This window comes from Adiantum capillus-veneris, unplaced genomic scaffold (assembly GCF_014529385.1).
Source record: "Adiantum capillus-veneris isolate H3 unplaced genomic scaffold, ASM1452938v2 Hic_scaffold_33, whole genome shotgun sequence".
Lineage (NCBI taxonomy): Eukaryota > Viridiplantae > Streptophyta > Polypodiopsida > Polypodiales > Pteridaceae > Adiantum > Adiantum capillus-veneris.
In genome coordinates this window covers 560,963-584,985 of record NW_028221440.1, presented here as the reverse complement: position 1 = coordinate 584,985, position 24,023 = coordinate 560,963, and the positions used below count along the sequence as shown (strand labels likewise).

The 24,023-nt window shown below is 40.1% G+C and overlaps 1 pseudogene; it reads right to left on the bottom strand.

Moving 5' to 3' along the window:
- Window positions 1–11,875: 11,875 nt before the first annotated feature.
- LOC147416960 (uncharacterized) lies at window positions 11,876–15,009 on the bottom strand (annotated as a pseudogene).
- Window positions 15,010–24,023: the final 9,014 nt, after the last annotated feature.

Sequence of the window (24,023 nt, the reverse complement as noted above, 5' to 3'; positions counted from 1 at the left end):
AAAGATTGGTAAAAACTGCCAATTTTATTAGCGTGTGTGTGCCTAAAAAGTGTTAAATTTGCGTAATTGATTTGAATTTTGATTGCAAATTGGATGTGTGTAATGATTGATTTCTGCGTTTTTATGCTCAAAACAGGGATTTACACATTTCAATTGCGTCAAATTTTGACCTAAATTTGTCGATAATTTTGCCGGTTTAATTGCCTAGTCTTGATTTTATTGATGAAATTGTTTGGCAATTGAATTAATGTGATTTGTGTAATTTTATTTGGATGCACTGTTCCCCAATGTGTGGAGAATTTGTAAAAAATTTTAGGGTAATTTTCGGTGTGCTTTTGTGTGTCGAAAATGTTCGGTTGTGAATGTTGGTGATTTTCTAAGGTTCCTATAAAATTTTGAGAGTTTTTTGGACTTCTTTTAACAAATTTTTGGAGTTTCGGCTAACTTTTGGCCTATTTTTTGCACTTTTGCACGTTCAAAATTTTTAAAAAATAAACTAAAAATAATAATAAAAAAGGTCGGTTTCGAACTCGATGCCCGTGCCTTGCGGCGCATAAATTTGTCGTCGGTGGAGATCCTTATGGTCTTTTGCGATAGTTTCCTTCGACATTGAAAACTCTTCTTCTTCTTCTTCCCTCCGGGTGAACACCATCATCACACACACACACACACACACACACACACACACACACACACACACACACACACACAATCCCATTCTCTCTCCCTCTCTAACTTTTTCTCTCTCTCTCTAGCCCCTCTAATAGTCTTAACTTATTCATTCTCTCTTTCTTCTCTCTCTCTCTCTCTCTCTCTCTCTTTGTCTTACTCCCACTCTCTCTCTAGCTCTCTCTCTCTCTCTCTCTCTTCTCTCTCTCCTCTCTCTCTCTCTCGCCCTCCACCTTTGTCTTATTCACACACTACACACAACACACACACACACACACACACACACATACACACACACACACACACACACACACACACACACACACACACACACACACTCACTCTCTCCTCGCTACACGCGGATTCGTGCCCTGCTGCTGTTGGCGCGCTGGCCTCTTAACTCTCTCTCCCGATGTCTCCCACGCACGCACTCACACTCACACACGTTCTCTCAGCAATGTCAACACTGCTCGTGAACTTTGCACGCGACCTTTCCCTCCAACTTCCTGCACGTGCGGACAGTTGAGCATCATTAGGTGTGGGCAGTGGTACAGGCAATGACGACGTGGTAGGGTTGACTGCACGCGCGTGCGCACTCACACCCACACCCTCTGCTCTTTCTCTCCTTTGAGATCGCCAACCTGCAGGCCCGCATTCAGCGCTGAAGAGCTCTGCCATCAACGCCCGCAGTCACGCGTTAGCCTCGAGGTCAATTGTCAAGTTAGGCTAGGTTAAGTTCATAAAAAACAAAATTTTTAAAAATAACTATAAAAAAAAATCCATTAAAACAATTAAAAAAAGGGCTTTTAAAAATCACAACAACATTTAAAAACCATAAAAAGAATAATAATAAAAAATCCAATAAAATTAAAAAACTCATAAAAAAGATAAAAACCTCTTAGAAATTCATAAAAAATCAAAATGGAACAGAAAAATCACCATAAAAAAAAAAGTTCATTAAAAAAACAAAAAATTCTAAAAAACTTAAAAATAAAAAAATCACAAAAAAGTAAAAAACTCAAAAAGGTCACAAAAATTTTAAGAAAAATTCTAAAATTACCCAAAAAATTCCAACAAATCAAAAAATTCATAAAAACCTTCAAAAAAGAAAATCTAGAAAAATTCTAAAATTCTAAAAAAAAATCCTAAAAATCAAAACTTTTCCAAAAAAATCATAAAAATACTAAACAAATTTAAAAAATTCAAAAAATAAAATTAAAAATAAAAAGAAAGTCGTCGAAAGAGTCAGAAAAAGCCAGAATGAGGCCAAAAAGTAAAAAACAATGCCAGCAAAAAGCAACACCATTGAAAGAGACACACACCGAGTAAATAGCGCAAAGCGGCCAAGTCGAGAAAAACCAAGGCCGGAGAAGTGAACAACAAATCGAGAACAACAGCCAAGAAAAAGCGAAAAAATAGCCAGCTCGAGGCCGTGAGCGGCATAAACTTTTTGAAATTTGTGAAAATCAAGCACTGCAAATTAGCTTCCAGCTGGACGAACATGGGCACAACACACATGTGATTGCAGATTAGGCTAGTACGAGCAGAAGAAATTCTTCTAATCAGCATTGAAATCTGCTAGGAGATAAATTTTACAGATCGAGCCAACATGAACTCAAATCGAGCCGAGAGTTCAAGTACAACAGAGCAAGCCAATAGCAGTGGTAACACATGCACAACTGCAACAGAGCGAATGTTACAGCTTTATGGCTACAATGGGGATAAACTCTTGTATACAGATTCAAAAGGGCATAGATACTTGATGAGCAGTAAAAGCAGCACCGGAGCCAAGATCCTACTGATCAAAGTGAAGCCAGATTTAGAGAACTCCCAGATGTTCACAGACTTCACTGGAGCCAGGTATTGCAAGCTTAAAGATGAAGTGCAGATAGAAGTGCAAAAAATTGACCTAAGTGGTTATTTAGAAATCTGCACAAGCCAGCAAAACATATACTTGGTGCATATGCAATCAGGGTCATTGTACATGGATTACAGTGATCAGATCTATAATCGAGAGCCAGAATTGCAAGATCCAATAGATCAACCAATAGGAGCCATTCTAATTCGAGAACCAAGCCAAAGACGGTACAAAGGTCAAGATGGAGCAGTCTACAGCTTGATGCTTAGCGTTTTAAAAGAAGATGCTGACAACTTGGTCAACATAGAAACAGAAACTTCTCAAATAGAGCTTGACATGATAGAACCAATTGAAATACCACCAGTCATGGCATACTGCTCAGATTGTGGACGAAAAGGTGGACATTTTTTTGAAGATTGTCCAAGAAATCCAGACAACAAGGATACATCAACTGCCAAGCAAGGTACATAAAAAATTGAAAATGCGAATCTCGATGTAAGTGTATTCAACTTGTCATTTTTAATGCAATCGAATGATTCTGCATTACCATTAGAAGCACCAGTAAAAACACTGCAAGTTCAAAATCAGCATATAGGTGTGCCTTCACATGAAAAGCTTAAAAATTGATTCTTTGAACAACAAATTCTTGCATGAATTTGGTCAAGGTGTTGAGATATCATCAAAGGTTGAAAAGATTGTTAGGTTTGCAAATGATTCTACATCCACAATCACAAGTGTGCAATCATTCATGAATCACGAGTCTAAGGGACACATCAAACAAAATGATGTTAGCTTTGTATGGTACCCATAATTCATATGCACACTATGTAGACCAAAAGGGAAAACTGTACAAAAAATATCAACCAGTGTTTGAACGGCCTACATACCAGTTCATAGAAGTGCGAAAGTGATAGATATAAAAAGGATGGTTCATTTCAGAGGAAAGAATCTATTATAGCCCATCCTCTCTAGAACTGAAGGATATTACCCGAGTAAACCCAAAAATATGTTCAGAGCCAAACTCTCCTCCATCGGAAAGAAAATTCCAATGTTGTGACCAAACGAACATATACTTTGACCAAAACCGTCGTAGATATAGACGAGAGTCTAGCATCTATGATGCCTTGGGTCCTAAAATCACAGAAGCTCATATCATAGGAGACCATTGAATAGACAATATCCGGGCAAAGATAATGCTATCTACAACTTTACTTGGGGAATAATATGTCATGTTTCATGGAGATACATAGGAAACTATGTAGAAGGTTTACAGATTCCAAACATCAACAATGCTACCCAAAGTGTACCTTCATAGTCCCAAAAGGTGAGATTAAACCAGAGCCAAACATTTTTGAACTCTTACAATGAAGCAGGCTATAGTGATCACCCTAGGAAGGGGGAGTTGTAAATCCATCAAGCTCAGCTTATGTACCAGGAAATGCTACACCAGTTAGAAGCCTTAGAGCCTCTAGCCAACAGACCCCTTCAAGACAGAGACCATTAAAAGATCATATGGTTATTGGAAGTTTCCAATTGACCCAGGTTCCCTCAGAATCTACAGACAAATGCTTATATGAAGATCATCAAGGACAAAAGTTTCAGCTAATCTCCACAAATCAGAGTCAAAAGCCGACAAGTCCAATAGTGTTCAAACAGTTACATGTGATCAAGCTCACATATGCATATCAAGATGCACATGGTAACTAATATCAGCAAGATAAGGACCTTGTACAAACCCATACGGATGGCCCGATTGAAGTCAAAGACTATCTAAAGATGATGCAAAACCTCAAGTTGCTAGGACAGGTAACAAAAAAGTCAAAGTCAATGAAAGCTAAAGTCCAAAAAGCTTCACAAAAGTCACCACCAAAATCTCCTACGAAGAGATAGATTCTGTCAGAAAGTATAGTGGATCTTTTAAGGTCAAAGGTTACTCAGATGCAGGTGGACAATGCTCAACAATTGCAAAAAAGTGCTGTATCACAGTTATACAAGGAGTCGACATTAATTGAAGCAGGTGGTCAAAACAAAGAAAATGCAGATAAAGCTCAACCAAAGGATGCTGACACAACAAAAGCAGTCAATTCAGACACAAATCTTGAGATGATCAAGTGCAACATTATTGGTGAACACGAAGAAAAGGTGTCAAGTGAAGTAAAGCTAGATTTTTAGCTAGACAAGAACCTCATGTCTTTTTGTACTTGGAAAAGATGTGGCCGACCACAACTGGAGATGCTCCTGAATTTGTGAGTATGTCAGAAGACAAACCAGAAAAATGCTAGGGAATCATCTCCACCACCATTGAAGTAAGTTCACAGATCATTATAGCTCAATTTCATGTGATCACAACAAAAGATATGCCAGACGACATCATAATGGGAATGCCAATGGCCCAGAAGATGTTGGAGATAGAGAATGCAAACGTGACGGAGTCATCAAAGACAACAAAGAATGAAGACCAAGACTGGTCACTTGCGGACGGCAACACAAGGTCCTCAAGCACAGTTAAAATGGAGACTTATATCAAAGCCGATCTTATTGAAGATGGTTCATTTCCATCAATCAGAACTTCAGAAGAGATTAAAGCGGATCAGGCAATAGAAAGTGCAGATCAAAGAGAAACTAAGGAAGCTACTGAGCAGAGAATGCCACCGAAGCCATTAATTAAGAAGAACGAGGTTGCAAACAACAAGGAAGAATTAGGAAGTCCAAAGATCAATCACTCATTGCCAGCTGAATCAGCTGATGCAAGTCAGATTGGAAAACAAAGCCTCAAGCCACCCTCCATAGAGACACAGTTAGATCAAGATGAGACCATGGAAAAATCAGGACAAAGATCTTCAATAGAACCTCCAATGAGAATAGCTGTCGTTCTCAGCAGTACAAAAGGATCAAGTGTCAGATGCAATGCTCTATTGGATAAAGAAGCAAATTGCAATATGGTTGCAGACAACATATAGAGGATTTTAGAGATTACTCAGGGCAAGGCAGGTAACACGGAAACCATGGGTAAGGCTACAAGTCAAGAAGAAATGGTTGCTACCCTTGGCATCCAACATCATGATGAGCAGGTAAAGTTTCAGCTGAAGCCTTCAAAGGAAATGCTTGCAGATGTCATCCTTGGACATTAGTGGTCAGACCAACACAATGCATGCAAAGAAGATAAAAAGATAATACTCTCTCTTTCAAGAGGTAGCCATCAACATTTACATGTACCATTAATGCTAGATTTAGAGTTGCAAAAGTCACAAGAATCGAAGACAAATTGCAGACAAAGGTAAAGCTAAAGTGAACCCTCCACCAATTAGCAAAGAGGGTGTGACATCATATGCCTCTACATAAAAAAACCCTCATGGATTAGCTTCTTCAAGAAAGTTAGGCTTTCAAAACTTCAAGTCAACTGCTGACCCAATTGAAACCTCTAAGGAGACACCAAGAAAAGCAAAGGTATATCAGCCAAAGGACTCAAGAAAGCAAAGGAAAGTCAAGAAAGTGTTTGTTCCAAGCAGTTTAGTCAAAGTCAATGATCCAATTTGGATTAAAGATGGGAAATCAACACAGAAAGACAAACACATGGGATGGATAGCATCACAATGGAGCTTAAAAGACAAGAGTACTATAGAGGTAACAGACAGATATGGGTACCAAAACCGCAGGTTAGAGCATATGAAGTAATATCAAGTTCCTCCCAAGAAAGAAGGCCCACAAGGTATCAACATCGACAATATCCTAGGATACCTAAGAAGCAGGTATACAATAGAACAACATTGAAAGATGCTAAAGTCTACCACAACTCTCAAGAGGATACTGAACAGAGATAGATCTCAAAGAATCTTCCTCTTGGACAAGGATTCCAAAGGATATCCAACGATTTGGCTACCAGTCAATCGCAAGACAATTGCAACTACACTAGATCTGCATGAAGGTCTCAAGAACTTAACAAGACCTAGAGCTGAACAAAGTCGACATTGGACATACAAAGGTCATCAAGAGATTTGGATTCCTAAGTCTTCCAATGCTCCTAGTCAAAAGCCAGATGCCGACAACCAACAAAGGTCTACAACAACATCAAAAAATCCTATCAATAGACTTAGGAATATCAAACAAATAATGGAGTCTTCACAGTCAAAGAAGGATGACTCAACCAATGTGAAGCAGATTCAAAGAAGATAAAACAGGTATGGCAAAAGAAAACTTCAATGCCAACTTGGTCCTTCACTAATCCTCTTTTTGAGGATTTAAGCTTACTTTTACCAAAAGAAATGTTTGTAGTAAGCACAAGAATGTAAAAAGTCAAGTCGCCAGGGTGAAAAAAACACTCTTTGGCATAGTCAGTGTTGGGGACAATTGAGCCATAAAATGAGCAAAGCATTAATTCCAAAGCTTCAAGTCATACTAAACTCTATGCTAAGAGTCGTAGTTATTAGGCTTATGCTCAAGCTGGAAGAGTTGAGCATACCTAAGTTAGGTCGCTCATGCTGGATGAGATGAGCATAAGAGTAAAAGTCTATTAACTTACAATTGGTGGAGTGTCGTAGAGTCCAACACTCACGCACAATGCATAGTAAGATGAGAGCACATATCCTCGTCAACGAAAACCATTCTTAAAGGGGTGCTAGCTTGCAAAGCCATGTCATATGCTTTTATAGCTACACCATCTTTCTGAAGAACCCCTTAGAATCTTTCTTGCACAACATATTGTTTCCCATGAATTTCTGTGTATGCATAAATAGGATGTCCCATCATTGGACATAAGCAATTGGTTCGTATTTTAACAAAGTTAGTGAATATGCATAGAACGGATTGGGATGTGAAACTTCCTCTTTTGTGCTTCCACCTATGCACCTTGAGTGGACTACAACAAGAAAACCAATGTTTCATCATGCTACCCTCTCATATTTGCTGTCTTTTTATTTCCATATCTATCAACAAATAATCCCTTGAGTACTTTATTAATATTTTCCATGCTAATAAGTACTCCAATAATGCACCCAAAGGCACTTTTTTCCCACTGGGTTCTTCTCTTTGGTCATCCAGGTATTAGACCCTAATTTAGAACCTCATCACCCTACTTTTCTTGTACATACTTTTCATAAATAAACAGAAGCCTCCTCATTATGCTATTACAACGGACAAATGCAACATCATCTCTCACATCATACATATTTGGACCAATGAAGATGCTGCAACAAATTGAACCTCATCAAAAAATTCAACAACACTTGAAGAAATCATCATCCATCAACAACTAATCAAAAAACTTCCACAACCTCCACAGACACTTCTCAACAGTGCCCGAGGACGGGCACTAAAATTGAAAGGCGGGGATGTTAAATGAGTCAATGTTGGTTAACAGAAGTTGCTAAAGACCGAAGACATACGGATGCATCAAAGATCAACCAAAAGAAGCAGTAAAGATTGGAGTTACACATTTTTTACGTTTTTCCAAAATGGTCACGTATTGTAAATTCCCGATTTATTTCAAGCCATTGTAATATTTCTAATGTGTTACGGGCTCAATGGGAGTTCCAAGTTGTAAAGAATAGGTCAATTACTGTGCCTAGGTAGTAGATTCAGTAAGTGGTGGAGCCCTAAAGGGCTTGGGCACCCGGACATTGTATATTTTTACCCTAGGTATATAAGGCAATGTGTAAAAGAAATGAGGGTTCTCAAACTCATTTTTTGAGAGCACTCTTTGGTAAGAGCTCTTGAGGTGTGTGGCTATGGAGTCGTTGAGATTCTCCTTGCTCATGAGACTTGATTAACACCAATCAATGATTCATTCTCTCTCACTATGCCTCTCTCATGCTTCTTATGATTGCCTATGATGCTTAGATTAGCTAGATCTTAACTAATTAGTGGTTAATCCCTCTCTAATCTTGTGTGATTGCCCTCTTTTGCTTGTGTGTGCATGTAGGTTTGATTGGAGTGTGATGCTCGATAGATCTATGTGTGTGTGCTTGCGATTAGTTGTTGCATAATAGGATTAGAGTTGTGTGCGTCTTGCAATCGTAGTGTGTGTGATTGGGTTGATTAGAGGTGAAGATAAGTGGATGTGGAGATTGCACTTCAGTGCGGCTAAGCTCCTCCATAGGCCGAGAAGCTCACCTCGTAGAGTTAACCATTTGTGTTTCCACGATTAGCTCACTAACCGTGTGAGTGTTTCCATGCTCTAGTTGGGTAGCTCATCCCTCCGTATTGACAATTTTGTTGGTCATTGGAGCTATTGCAACGATGGCACCCCCAACACATTATTAAGACCATGATTATCAATTAAGAAAAATATGAATCCTCTAGGGGCCCTTTGGGATTAAGGTTAATTAGAGGCCAGCCAATAGGAAGAGGGTGGTGGACACAATCTATACACTCAAAAAAGTAGGGGGACAAGGTAGCCTTACACCTCTTAATGGCCTCTTACCTAGTGAGAAGGTAAGGGAGGTGGCTAGGGGAAAGGGAGGGGTGCGGGACCGGGGGGGGGGGACCACTTTGACTTCTTTTCCCCCACTTTTTGGCCCAGATTAAAAAATACACTAAAAATTTTAAATTTTCAAAAAAAATCAAATTTCACGTTTTCCCTCCTTAAAAGGTCCCCAAACCTATTTCATGGTCAAAAAAGCATTTTTGATCTCCAAAAATAAAAAACCACACACTAAAAAATTCAAATATTTATTTTTCTCAAAAAAATTTAAAACATCATTTTGTACCCTCCAAAATCTTTCCAAACCTATTCTATAGCTAAAAAGTGATTTTCTCTCTCTACAAATCCTTTTCCAAGCTCTCCATTGATGCAACAACCACATGCACCCCCTACAAATTCTTCTTTGAAACATCAAAATTTGTGGGAAAGTCACAACACTCCATTTTCAGGACACACTGGGTTTAAGAAACATATGCTAAAGTCAAAAGATCTTTCTTTTGGCCAAGTAGGCGAGCCGATATCTTGTTGTATATGAGTGAATTTCTAAATTGTCAGCATGTGAAGGTTGAACAAAAGGAGGTTACCTGGTGAGTTAGAGCCTCTAGATGTTCCTGGTAAAAAATGGGAATCTATATCAATGGATTTCATCACGGCATTACCTACAGCTAGAGGAAATTTTGACACTATTTTTGTTGTGGTTGATAGATTGACAAAAATGACACATTTTTTTTTTCAAATGAAGAAGACTGATACTGCCTTGCATATTGCTAAATTGTTTGTCAAGGAGATTTTTTGATTGTATGGTATGCCTAAAAACATTGTGTCTGATCGTGATTCTAAATTCACCTCAAACTTTTGGAAGGCTACTTTCCAGGCCATAGGAACATAACTAAGAATGAGTACTACTTTCCATCCTCAAACTGATGGGAAAGTGAACGGTTAAATTGGGTGTTAGAAGACATGCTTAGGATGTATGTGAGTGAGAGGCAAACAAATTGGGTGGACTACTTGCCTTTGGTTGAGTTTACTTATAACAGTTATTGGCATGCGTCTATTCAAATGGAAAATTTTGGAGCTATGTATGGTTGTAAATTGCTCAACTCACTTAAATTTTTCAGACCCTAAAAGCAAAGTAGAAGTCTCAAGGCGATGCTTGAGAAAATGGACCTAGAACTTTCCAAGATTAGACGTTGTTAGGTTTAATGGGCATGTGACCGACCGCCAATCACTAACTGCTACTAATTCTAAGTATACAACTATACACTTGTGTGAGCCAGTAACACAAAGTAGAGTGTGTATTGTGCCTAAGTGCATAAGATAGAGAAGAAAGAAAGGGGGCACACAGTGTGTGTCGTCTCTCCCCCTCCAACCTGTGTGTGTGTGGCTATGATGGTGGTGTGTGTGCATATTCATCTTCCTCTTTTGATTGCTCTCAGATCCTCTCCTTCATCCGGTATCAGAGTTGTTTCATTCTCAAAATCGCTTTTGTGCATGCGTGCACTTTTAAGATTGAAAACAGGGTTCCGACTTTGGCATCGGCAAATTCAACATTCTGAGAGCGTCTCCATCAAACATGCTAGGGTTTTACCTCTCTTTTGGAGCTATTCGTGCCATCAAAAACCTCATTTGAGCTACGGTTTAGGAGCTGCATTTTTCAACTCTCTTTTGGTAGTTTCTGCTGCAGAACTTCCATAGCCATTACAGGTACAATTGTTGCAGTCTCTTCCATCTATGAGAGCCCACGGCTCATTTGAGAGTGTGTAGCCTCTTTCGGAGTGGCCTCATACACACACATAGAGTGGGAGTTTGACGGCATTGTCTTCTTCGACTATAGGTACAGATACATGTACAAGTATAGGTACATAGAGCGGCTTGGTTAACTTCCTCTCTGCTTCTCGGCCTCGATTTTGGCTTTGGCCACGACATCGGCATCAACTCACAGGCTACATGTTTTAGTGCTTGCGATATTCTGGTTCTAGTGGGAACAATTTTTTATGTGTACATGCATATGTTGGTACTTTTGACAGTGTTTGAGCTCTTTTGAGAGGGGTCTTACCATACATCGAGCGGATATTTCCGAGCAACACCCTAGTCGAGCGAGTTTGATAATATAGATATGAAATATGAAGGTTAATATATGAAAAGAAAAATGTTGTAATACGTTGGGCATCTACATATGTCTCTAGCCCTATGTCTCTAGCCCTACAAAGGTGGTATAGCTTCACAAATGATGTATTTTGATGAGGATTCTATGTATCCTACATCCATGAGTCTATGTGCTAATAAGATATATCATGTATTATTCATTGACGTAGCTAAGAGAGCGTTTAATGGGATATCTGAGTGAGAGAGAGAGAGAGAGAGAGAGAGAGAGAGAGAGAGAGAGAGAGAGAGAGAGAGAGTTGTTCCTTGTAGAGATATGTGAGAGGTTGTCCGATATGCGATTGTTCTCAAGAGTTTTTTGGCGTGTTTTAGTGGTAACAAAGGTCAAGTAAGAGTGAAGCTATTACGAGACAAAACAAGTACTTAAACATTCAACATAAAAAACCCTGCTATTTTTGTATTTCAACAATTATATCCCCCACCAAAAAAGATAACAAAAATGTTCCATCAAGAGATTGCATGGGTTTCACCCATATCACTATGATGAGTCACACTCATCATTGATGAACAAATTACATCTCTGTTGCTCATTTTGGATAATGTAGTTGTAGCGCTTGTTCGAGGCCATTCTTCTTGCAGTCTCCTCTATATATACTGGCAAAATAATTCAATGAAACAAGAGAACCAGATTATTGACCCAATACCATACATAGCGAAACACACAACATAAAAAACCATTGCCACACTACACAATATCCGAAATTCTGACAACAAGCAAAGCCCAACATAAAAAAATGCAATAAAATGTCAATGAGAGGGTGGGAGCCTCACAAGTCATCATACAGATTCCCACCAGGTTTGTCACCCTCATCTTCCACATCTATAGATGTGGTGGCATCATCAGCACTCCGCTCGCAGGCAAATAATGTCTCATCGTCGAATCCGTAGGACTCATACCAAGAGAGAGAAATAGTGAAGTACTCTCTGCAAGATAACAAGGAGGTTGCATCCCTCTTCTGTGAATTAAGAAAAGCATAGATGTGTCGCATTGCAAACCAACAAGAAACAAAAAAGAGATAAACAAACTATCAAATTCATGAGTAGCACGCTTTCATAGTTTTTATAGATTACCTCAATATCCTCCCCATAGCTATGAACAAAACCATATGCGTCATGATGAAGGAGCACAATCCGCCTATGAATAAGCAAGTCGGATGCCCTACAAAAACGCTCTACCCACCAAATGCTATCCCCTATAGAGAAGATGAGATACAATTATTACCAGGCATGAAAAACTATACAAGTGAAGTTAGAGACTCACCAACACATGATGTCATGATCAACACCCAACCCAAATAAGCCAGAGTACAGAATGAGAGATGAACTCCACCACGAACATGATCCTCTGTGCAGACATCCCAAGATGGCGTCGTTGTGGATGCATGATGCAAACCACCGAATGGCAAATCCAAAAATATGAAATCAGCTGCCCAAGCCACTTTCTTGCCCACTCGGGTATATTGTACACCATCTTCTCGAGCTTTGAGCATGTGATCATGAACGGAATTCCAAATTGGGTTTCGTAGCCCTGCATGGAAGTCACTGGCAATAGCAATATAGTCTCCAACCACTACCATACATCTGACATCTTTGGAAGAGCCAAAGACCCCAATAGGAAAGTTTGAGGCATGCACAAAAGAGAGAACCTTTCTCACTGTAAGAGCGCCACCAACACCTGCATTGATTCCCAAGTGTGAAAATATGCAATGTAAACTACACGACCTCAAGAAATCAGGAGTTCAAGAATATAACCATGTGAGATTAATGACTCTTCCCTAACATCCACATCTGTATACACATCTGCAGCTTGTTTTCCCTTGTCCTTAGTACCACCTACTAATTTTAAATCAAGAATTCAAAATTACATTGACCACTAAAGCATCAATACTTCTTAAGGAAACCCATAAAGTACTCATACCTGTAGTTAGATATTCTTTTATCATTGATCCGGTTCGTCATGTCTTTGTGGAGTTTTTTCTTCTTATTTTTCATTCATGTCTTTGTATTTTTTTGCTTCTTCATTTCATCATGAAGCTCCCTCTCTCTAGCAAGGATATGCCCTTGGACCATATCCACCCACCATGGACAATGAACCAGCTCCCACTCCGACAAATTTTGCATTGATTTGGGATACATACAACCATCAACCGGAGCTATGTTTGTCCATTTTTTGGCCATCATAGGGATCGTGACAATATGTTTCATAGATTTCAAGTGACAAAAATACCTACAAACAAAGGCTCTCAATAGTCAAAGTTTTTAATCACCAACTAGTGATATAATTAAAGTTATCGTTCTCACCGATAGAGAAGCCTCTGAGCTGCCATTGGAATCACATATTCCTTCTTGGGTGCCAAAAACTCTGCATCCTTTGTCTTGGCTCCAAAATTAGTCTCAACAGGAAAGAGGTGAGCTCTAGCCTCAAGCTTTAATTCTTCAAAATACATGGAGAGTGTACATTCAGGAGGCACACTGACGCCATCGAGCATATCAACAAAATCTAAAAGAAGAGTGCTAGCCCTCCCAAAAATACGTTGTAGTAATCCCTCTCTACGTATCGAACTAGAAAAATACCAACATTGTACATCATTATCAACTTTTTTAGACAACAAGCTCATAAAATAACACAATGATAGCTAAACTCACAAGCAAAAGAATAGATCTCCACGCTTAAGCCCATGAGCAGCTCTTGTGATCTTATCTAATTCCAGCAAAGAAACCCACAAGATCTTGCTCTCAACAGGAGCGACTTGGAGAGCTATTAGGTTGAGCTTCTCCAATGTGGCCCAACTATCGGTGCCCCATCTAAGAGCCCACACACGGGCAAACCAATCCTCTCCAAGTCGAGGATCCACAATGTTCAACATCTAAATTAAAAGAGACACAAAATACGTAAAAATTGAAATCTTGTTAACCAATCATAAACATTTAAAAGTGTTCATGTTTAACTTACCTTCCCTACTCGATCACCATACTTGAGAGCAAGATCATTGACAATTTTCTCCTCTTCTTTAACTAGATCGTCTGCAGGCAACCTTTGTCGTGCTTGATCCATACGCATATGAATTTCTTTAGAGATTTGAACCCGTCATAATATGTCTCTTAAAAAATGAACCCTCTTATAAAACAAGTAAAATAATTATAAAGAAATATTCACAAGACATACATCATAAAGTAATTTTCCCAAATATCGCCTCGTCAAAGGATACCAAGGCTCAGCTCCTTTCGAATATTTCTTCCTAATCAATGCAATTACTTTTTGATCTTTTTTCGATAAACACTTCAGATATTCTTTGTGATCCGCACCACATATGTTTGAGCAATTAACCAGCTCATCTCGCAAATGGGAAGCCACAAGTGCGTGGGTATTCATGCTGACAGTCAAACATAAAACATTTTTCTACAAAAGTTCTCTTGCATGACAAGACTCAACAAGATTTCAAAAATGAAAAACGAAACTTACAAATTCATTCTTTGTAGCCCAGCCAACAATGCAATCTCTGATACCTTGGTGGGATCAATGATAGTACATAGGACCCTGCAATGCTTCTCTCTTACCAAAGAGAACTTTTGTTTAATTGCCGCTCCCCAAGCTACGGCCCTATGGTGGTTGCCCTTCCAAACGTAGAACATCCTTTTTGACATGATATGAAGCTCATATTTCTTTTTCAAAATCTTCATTTACCTTCGTCCAAATTGGATTCCAAGAATCTTTAATGGCATCTATAAATTTAGAGCATACAAACCACTCTAAGAAAAACATATATAAGACTAACCAGCTAGCATAAATACATCAAGCGAAATCAAGCAAGAAAAAACTAGAATTATGCTTACCAGACACAAAGGTATCTTCTTGCTTGCATGTCCAAAGACACACAATAAATGCTCCCTTTTCTTGCATGTATCCTTCTTTTGCAAATGCAGCTTTGAGTCCACTAACATCAACCCTTAGTCCTCGCACTCTAGCATATGGAATTAGTTTGCAGAGAGGGATGGGTGGACATTCAAAGCAACTTAGAATTTTGGTTTTTTGTAATATATCTTCTCCTCTTTGCATGTGGAGTCGATTTTTCATCTCCGACATCCATCTCACCCACAACCTCAGCCTGCACTACAAAAGGAACAATTTCCATGCATGCCTCTTCCGCACCGTGTGCATTGTCAGTCTCATGGACCGACCCAATATCAAGCTGTTCACTATGGATAGCATCATTATCGTCCTCCAAATCTGTAGCAACAACTGTACTGACTTGATCGCTGCATTCAACAATAGACGTCATCTTTGTTTGTCTCCCTCTTTCGCATGAAGAACCTCTCAGGGATGAGCTTCAAGGACAAAGAAAAAACTATTAACATCTACTCAACAATATTATAAGTATTCAATTTTTTCTACCAATTTCCTACTTTAACCATCTTCTCGGTGTCAATTCAAAGCTTGTATAATGAGGCAACCAAAACTGCGGAAAAATAGTCCGCGTTAATGCGGACTGTTTTTCCACAGTTTTGGTTGCCATATTTAATCAAAGCATGTAGAACTATGTGTGACAAAATTATGGCATGGTATGTGTTAAGTACATTACCTATTGAATTGAAAAAGGCATCCAAAACTGTGGAAAAACAGTCCGCGTTAACGCAGACTTTTTTTCCACAGTTTTGGTTGCTTCATTATACATGCTTTTAAGCTGTCTAACAAGCAATTTAACCAACATTTACAATCGGACATGTCAACACTTGCTCTCAGCTCTGTGTATCTCAGCCAAACACTTGCACTAGTCCATTCAAGCTCTGCCATTAAAGACCCATCATGCTCACATTCATCATCGATATCTTGCTCGGGATCATCATTCACTCACTGCATCAGCATAGACATCCCCATATCTAGAGGCAACATAGTCCTCGACACTGCTCCTTCTCTCGACCCAGAAGCCTGCTCATCTCATCCACTAAGGAACCTCAGCCTCCGCCTCCTTCAAAAGGATGTTAAGTAGAGAATCGAGTGGTATACATAGCAATTCTAACCAAGAAAGTAATGAGGATCTGGAGTTGCCAAAAACATTAGGATTGCCTGCTTGATGAGGTGCTAAGGAGCCCATGACATGGATATTTGCAGCTGATATGGAAACCTTGGACTTGCTTCAATTACTATGTCTGGAAGCATACCCTCATGCTGCATCTGTTCAATGCAATTTAGTGCTTCCTCAACTTCACCTTCTTGAGCGTACCCTTGCAATCAATACACTCCAAGAGACAACATTTCGAAACGAGAGCTCCTCAAGCACCCGCTGCGCCTCTGTAACATGACCGCACTTGGCATACATTTCCACGAGCACATTGCCCAATATAAGATTCTTATGCAAAAGCCCCTGCCTAACAATCTCCTCATGAATGTGCTTCCCCCTTCTGACAACCCTGATTGTGGCACAAGCTCTCAATGCACAAGCATAGGTTATCGCATCTGGAAGGATGCCTTCTTGCTACATCTGTTCAAGGAAATCCAATGCTTGATTAGCTTCACCTTCTTGCACATATCCTACAATCAATGTACTCCAAGTGACAACATTCCGATACGGGAGTTCCTCAAGAACACGCCGCCCAGTTGAAACATCACCACATTTGGCATACATTACCCAACATAATATGGTTCCACAACAATCCCTGCCTCACAATCTCCTTGTGGATTTGTTTCCACCTGTCAACAGCCTTCATCACAGCACAAGTTTGCAATGTGCAAGCATAGGTCACTGCATCTGGATGAATGCCCTCACGCCACATCTGTTCAAGGCAATCTAGTGCCTGTTTAGCTTCACCTTGTTGGGAGCTCTGCATTACTCATGTAAGTCATCTGAGGGTCTCTCTCTAGACCAGCACACCCTCCATCAGGCCCCTCTTTCTTCCCAGAAGGTTTTCACCCTTTTTCAGCAGGACCCAACTCCCCACAGGCTCTCTCTCATTGCCTCTGCATTGAGTCTTTCTGTCACAGTCTCTCTCTCTCTCTCTCTCTCTCTCTCTCTCTCTCTCTCTCTCTCTCTCTCTCTCTCTCTCTCTCTCTCTCTACATTGTGTGTAGGTGAAAGAATTACAATGCACAATGTACACTCCAATGCTCATCATTGTGCAGCCCAAATTTCATTTACGAAATTACAATAAAGCACCCAATTTTACGACCTGTGCAGCTCCTATTGCAGTCAATGACGTCGCCCTGAAGGCGTGAGTTCACATGCCCCAGACAATCAACTTCTCCTATATATCAACACAGTGAAGGCACAAAAACGCGATTCACAGATGCAGCACAAAAATGCAGTCTTGTGAAAAACGCAGCACAAAAACGCATCCTTCTGCAAACGCTGGCTGAAAACGCAGCCTTAGGTCACCTTCCACGAAAAAATGATGTGCATACCTTCTGAAAGACGTTGCAGGGGGTATCTAAAACTGTGCAAAAACAGTCCACGTTAACGCGGACTATTTTTGCACAGTTTTGTATGCCTCTTTTAATGCTAACTGAAGCACGAAAAACTTTTTTGAACTCTACAGAGAGGGCGGGCTCGTGTACCTTTGTGAAGAATCTCCACAAGTTGATGATTTGCGAGGCATGGTAGATTCTTCGTCTGTGTTTTTAGGTTTCTTCTGTGATTGAGCAGCTTGAACTTCACTTTAATCGTCGTCAAGTTTTTAGGCAAAGCTTGTTTTCCTTGTTTTAAAAATACTAGGTTTGTTAAAAGCTATTTCAAAAGTATTTTTAAAATTAGTTGGTTTATTAAATTTGAAAAATCTTTATGAGGTCATCATGAGTTAGAATATAACAGATATTCAAAGATTTTTTTATTGTGTACACAAGTGGCGATGATGATTTGGCCATCGAGCCCACACGGACAACGAAGTTTATTATACATATTTGTTTAATGTGACTGACAACGAAATATATTTTTGATTCTGAAACATACCTGAAAACGTCACATTTCATCATTTACCAGAAACGTCACATTTCACATCATCATTTCATGTGATTCATCGATACGTCACATTTAACGAAATATCCTTTCACTCATTATTTGTTGGTAAAATTATAAATCAAAAGCTTTGAAGTATTATAAACCATTTATTTAATCGTGCACGGTTATCCTATGGTATTTCTCTAGTAACTTCAGGTCTGCATTGGTATTTCTTGTCTATGATTCTGGCATATTCTGTCTGCCTCTCACCTAACTATCTATGGCAAGACACCTAACTATCTATGGCCCAAATTGGAACTAATTGATTGTGCAGTCAAACAAGAGGGTGGTTGAACTTGGTGTAGATGCTATTAAGTTGCATTTTGAGCTCCAAGGGATAGGATTCTCTTTGAAGCCATTGACACTATCAGGTGCTCAAGTAAAGCTGGAGCCTGCTGATGATGGTAAAGGGAACTTGACGTTTCATTTAGATCATGACCAGCATCAGTTCTATAAGGTAGATGTTCTTCAAGCTGTGCTATGATGAAAATGGAGGGGAGCAAGATTTCACCCATTGATGTTGACTTGAACGGGAACAGGTTTCTCCAATTCACACAAGTGTCATATCTATTATTCAAAAAATGCCCCTACAAAGCAATATTTATGTTGCACTGCAACAGGTCAAGGAGGTCATTAGTGTGCATGAGGTTCCTGTTTATTACAATGGCTATGTTGCATATGAATTGCCTCCTTCAAAGAAAGGTTCAGGGATGATTGGAATGGAGCAAAAGCATGATAGTCATGTGTGGACACAGTATGTGACATGTAGCAGTGATTTTTTTAATGGGGTTGTAAGATTTAGTAGATGTTGTGGACATCTCAGGTGTCTCAACAATGAATGTCCGTATTATTTGCACTCCAATATGCAGAACGAGGTCCAAGGGCGTGGACATCTGATTCGTTGTGGTACAAAAGGTTTTCTAGAAAAGGAGAATGGTAGTTTGAAATGCTTTCACTGTGGTCAAATGCCAGAATGTCTTGCTACTTGCCCTGCTATTATTTACCATTGCTTGCCCATAGATAAAGACAAAACTACTAGATGTGCCATTCATCTAGGAGAACATAGACATCCATGTGCAGAAGGAAGGAGTAGAGCAATTGAATTACAAATAGATTGCATACTGGGAGAGAGTGCCAAGAAGGACCCCTTCACAACCGCCAAGCAGTTGGAGCGTATCACTACTCAAGATGTTATATTGGATAGGCTGGTTGGTGAGAGCGTTGATGATCTCAATGCTCTGGGGGATGGTGAATTTTGCTGAGTTCTTAGACTCAATAACTCCATTATCTAACAAAAGAAAAGTTGAAAGATGTCTAGAAAAGGCAAAGCAGTCAAGAAACATCAGTTCTAAAGGCTTGGAAGCAGTATTAGATCTCAAGACTAGATGTCGGTATCCATTTATTCAAAGTGTTTTGTACCCAGGTCAACTAAGAGACAGGCAACAACCTCACAAAATGTCCATTAAGGGACCAGGGAGTGGAGTTGATTTGGTTAATAGGATGCGACCCGGTGGAAATTTGGAGCAGATGTGGGTACATTTTGATCACGTTCACCGAGTGTAGGGCTGGCCTACAATGTCTGCACACGTTTATGACCAGTTTGTTCGAGAGCTATTGACCATTGCATCGTGTGAATTCACAGTTGAAAATAAATATGCCCAGACAGAGTTTTGGAAAATGCTAAACAATGTGGTTCTTGAAGCAGGCTTTGAGAAACCTATTTTTAGAGGGTTCATGGCTGACAAGGCTAATGCCAATTGGATAGATGTACGCACAGTTTATTTTGGCGGACCTAAGAAGGCTGATCCCAAGAGGGAAATATCTTGTGTTTTTCATTGGGAGCAGAGCATGGTACAACACACCGTCAAGTGTGTTCGTGCATCATCTCAGGAAGAGCATAATATCTTGTGCCACAAGTGGCGGAATGCCCCTAGTGATAATGCAGCCGAGGTATGTAAGGGAGAGTTGAGAAGATTTTGGAAAGCAGGACATGCAATACAAGGGGAGGTTCCATCGTTGGATACATGGTTGTCACAGTGGGATATTAGGGTTCCTCACTGGGGTGGAAGATTTGTTTCTCAAGATGACTCTGGTGCATTTGTGCCCTCCACAAACCTATCTGAATCGAAGCATGCAAGCATGCGTGCATCAGTCAGGTACAAAGACCACATTAGTCTTTATGAAGCGGCTTGTGCAGACATGGCAATGGGAGTGCTGCAAAGCATAAGGTACAATGCATATTTGAAGGGCATCCATAGTGCCCATGGGCCTGGAATCAAAGACATAGCTGACCGTTTTATAAGTGAATCATCATCTAAGGGAGCTGCAAAGAGATTAGTGGATCTTACCCACTCGTCAATGCGTGAGATTGGAATTTCTAGCCCAAAAATGATTAGAAGTGTGCAAGAGAGGAGTGTACGAAGAAAGAGGTCTATTTTAGTGGATGCAGATGTTTTACTCGACGAGGATAGCCACAGGCCCGAGTATGTTACAGTCATGACACCCGTTGCTGGTAAGCAAAAACCAGATGGTGAAGCAAATGATGGTGGGATGTGCGATGAGACAAATGTTGCAAAGACAGTGTGGGCAATACGACGAACAGAGCCAAGGAGAAAGATGACTTTTTTTGATGTGGTTGGAGACCAAGGGGACAGATGTCGATGGTTCATCAATGACAGTAATTTGGATGTCAAAAAGGGTGTTGTTGCTCTTTGCTTTTGGGGCCGAAGGAAATATCCCTCAAATGGATTGCAGCCAGGAGGGATTGTGGAAGGATTCATATGGTTTTGTAACAACACAAACGCTCACACATGGAAGGTCCATGACATGGTGGTAGGGCCTCTTGGACCAGCTCCTGGCCTTTGGGTGGTGGCGCAAGGTACTAATGTGCAACCAAGTGAGGCAAAGCTCCTCCAAGAAAATGGCTTTGTTCTTGGAGAGGGGAGTGGTGCAGCAGATGTTCGTCATTCAGTTCTTGGAGAGCATAGACTACCAAGTGGGTTCCGTCCAAAATTCAGAGATGGGAAGGTTGTCAAGTGGCGTTCAAATTAACAAAGGAATTTATTAGCCAGATAGATTGTGGCAGATCAATGAATGCAGATCTACTTAAAGAGGTGATTGTAGTGTGCAATGAGACACATATCTTCTATATCAGCACAGAAGGGTCTCTTGCAAAAGGTGTGAACTACTCTGTGACAATGTCAGACTTCCCTAGATGCACATGTGAGTATTTTCAAAAAAGGGAAAGCAAGCATCTGACATACATGCCATGTAAGCATCTATACTATGTGTTCCTGCAAGTACTTGGCCTGGACTCTGAGGCTCACCAATTCATACATCAGGCTGTGTTGTCAAAGGTGGAGTTATTTCAGGAATTGGGAAGTGTGAGGATGACTATGAAACCATGAGTGTTGAACAGATGAAATGTATAGTGTCATCCTAGAGTTTTTGATATTAGAAAGTATTTTTGGAATAGCTACATAGTACCTTCGTAATATATCCGATGCTCATTTTGTTGCGATGCTAATCAATATTATTTTGTCTTTTTGGTGTTCTGTCCAATGTATATCAACATGTCGGCCATTGATATGTTGTATAGATTGCTTCATGGTTGTTTATTGGTAGGGAGTTTATTGGATTAAACTATGAATGTTTCCACAACTTTTCCCTTTGCGTCTTCTGGAGCTTGAAGAAAAAAGTCTTGTCTTTGATGAAAACTAGAAGTCTTAAATTATTCCTTCAGACAGCGGTAGAAATATATATCTATATATATGTATATATATATACACACACACACACACACATATATATATATATAGATAGAGAGAGAGAGAGAGAGATGGCTATTGGTCCCACTCTCTCTCTCTCTAAAAAGATAGGTTTAGTGTAACTCCACCTTCAAAATTTTATCGGCACCTGATCAAGTAATTAACAGCCATAATACCTACAATCTAAGACCTTTTTAGTGAATTTAATGCAAATACCTCTGAATTCTATCCACAAATCTCTAATCTTTTTCGCTTAAAGGTTTTTTACTTTTTAAAAGCTGGAAACAAAAACACCACCTTGGGTCATGGAAGTGAAAAGTTTGGTTGGTGGTGGAATAGTTGTAATAACATAGAGTTGCACCTGTGACAACAAGCATGGACCCATTATTAGGAGAGCACACCAAGAAGCCGGAGGGCAAGAGGCTGCAAAGACAACCACATGCCCCTCAAAATCCCTATGTTCTTATTATATAGAATAGATGATTTTATTTTATTTTATTTTGGGGGGGGGGGGGGGGGTTACCTTGTTGTGTTCTCCATCCCGTCAATATCCTCATCCACCTTGCCATATTATTCTACGTCACACAATTAGAGTTTTTGTGTTTTGCTATAGTAATATGTAGTAGCTTTCGATGGAATTGACACTCATACTCGCTCGACTATGGTGTTGCTCGGAAATATTTTCTTGGGTTTGGGGTATCCTCGGAGTGAGTTGCGGGACATTGACGGAATGAATTACTCTCAGCTCCCAATCCATTGTTGCCTTCCACTACTCATCTACCTCTTGTGTAACTTTTTCTTCAGTGCATCTTCTTTAGCCTTTAAGATCTGGACCGTGGGCACTGTATCTGCTTCGGCAATGGGTACTTGAAATTCTTCCTCGCCACTCAGCTCTACTGCGGATTGTGTCTCCATGTCAGCAAATGATACTGAGGGGATTTCTATTTGAGGATTCTCCGAAGTGCCTGCCTCTTCTTGTGCTTCTATCCTTCCCTCTCTCAGTAGCTGGTTGACTCATTTGAGTTCAGCTATCTCCTTCAGCAGCTCATCTTCTCTTTGGACCCGCATCAAGCCAGGTCTCTGCGTTGAGACTGATCCTAATTTCAGCTCCAGCTCGAGGTCTTTATGCCTTGTAGACCTCGTATGTTCCCTTGATCGAGGTGACGGCTCGATGTTCTTGTATTTGCCGCAAGAATATCGCGTGATCATTGATTCTTTGTTCTGAGTATTGTGGGGAAGCATTTTCCACATCTAATTATACCTGGATCTCTTGAGTTGATAGGGTGGTAGTTAGAAGTTCATTTTTAACTTTCGTCAGCTGATCATCCTTTGCTTTGCATGCATCTGACAGTTTTGTGAGAAACTCACCCAGTTCCTCCATTTCTTTCTGTTGCTTATCTCTTGCGAGCTAATGTTGTTCAACTTCCGCTCTCAACTCCTGCACTTGCCTTTGTAGATCAGTGATGACATTGAGTCTATCATCCAACTCCCCTTGAAGTGCGTCAATGACCATCTCTAACTCTTTGACCCGTGTGCTACGGCCAAGTGCTGCTGAGCGAAGTCTTTATGTCATCTCCTGCATTTGCTTAGCATATTTGTTAACTTGCAGGATGACTTCATCATTCAATTTCCAATCTTCACTTTGTGTTAGTTGTCTTGATATTTTTGCAGATTCTTTTACCTCTGGCTGCGTCATGGTTGTTGGTTGCTGATGTTGCCCTTGTGGCTGATGATCTTTCTTCGTTGAGGTAGAGGGTGGTATTACAGCCTTATCTTGTTGTGTTGAGTTAGAGAGTGTTTCCTCAGCCTCTTGTTCTCTTGTGTACTCAAACTTTGTGGTGTTCTCTTCTGGTGCAGGACTGGCTGCCTTTTTTTGTCTCTAGCTCTTTCTCTATTTGCTGCTCTTGAATAGAGGCAGCTGCTTGTTGTTTTGTTTTTGCTGCTTCTTGTTGTTTAGATTCATGTGTAGATTCAGGTGCTTTTTCTTGTTCAAGTTTTGCTTCTTTTGTTGGCTCAATTGTTGTGGTTCTAACCTGCCGGTGATGGTGGTGGGCTCGGCATTGGGTGATCTTGGTGTTCAGAGATAGGAGAAGAGATGCAGGGAGACACATCACCTTGAGTGTGTTGTTCTTCTCCTTGTGCAATGGATTCCTCTGCTTG